The following is a 1,040-nucleotide window of genomic DNA, read 5'->3' on the forward strand; positions in this document are numbered from 1 at the left end:
ATCATCATCATCATCATCATCATCATCATCATCCTCATCATCATCATCATCATCATCATCATCAATATCATCATCATCATTATCATTGTATTGTCATTATAACTATTTTTATTTTTATTATCATCATGATCATCATATCATTATTATAATTATCATAATGAATGTTATAATCACTATTACGAGTATTATTAATACTTTTTCTTCTTTATCATTTACGATGAATAACTATATCAGCATCACTATCACCAGCAGCATTACTACCGTATTATTTTTCTCATTATTAGTTGATAGGACCATTATTCATTTAACTATCTCCGTCAAAATTAGTGTCAACATCTGGCTGTTCTGAGAAAAAAGCTTGTATATTTTTTTTTCATCCTAACTTAACCGTCGTTTGAACTCTCTAGTTAATATAACCGTGTCAAAACAAACCCAACCCAACCCACCTTCTTACCCAGAATCGGAAACAATGATTGAGACAAAAAGGAACCTGTGCAGAATCTATCACAACATTAAACCAAGAGAAAATTGATTATTGTTAATAAATGAATCTAAATATAGTTTTAATAGACCTAACAGGGCAGAAATTATGCCGTTTATAATAGGCCCTGTTTTTGAGGAGGAAAAGGGAAGGCCATTTCGCCATTAGACGATTTTACTTTTACGAACGTCACATCGCTGAGGAAAGCGGCTGTTGCCCTCAGCCATGGTGCCAGTATCTTGTCACTATGGCGTTTTTCTAGAGCTGAAGAGTTCCTCTAGTTAAGTGACATATTGACAGCCGTCTCCGGCCCACAACGATAGTACCGACGTCGATTTCCTCGACCATCATTATTTGGGCACGTACAAGATCGGAAAGTCGATTGTTGTTTTTTCTCTGTCGCCCCCATTTCCCTCTCTGTCGCCCCCATGTCCCCTATTCTTCTATTTCTTTTTTCCTTCTCTGTCCCTATCTATCTATCTCTGTTTTTCTGTGTCTCATGTTTTTCTCTATCTCTCATTCGTCCCCTTCTCCGACCCCCCTCTCTCTCTCTCTCTCT

The sequence above is a fragment of the Aplysia californica genome, unplaced genomic scaffold (genome assembly GCF_000002075.1).
Source record: "Aplysia californica isolate F4 #8 unplaced genomic scaffold, AplCal3.0 scaffold01220, whole genome shotgun sequence".
In the NCBI taxonomy this organism is placed as follows: Eukaryota; Metazoa; Mollusca; class Gastropoda; order Aplysiida; family Aplysiidae; genus Aplysia; species Aplysia californica.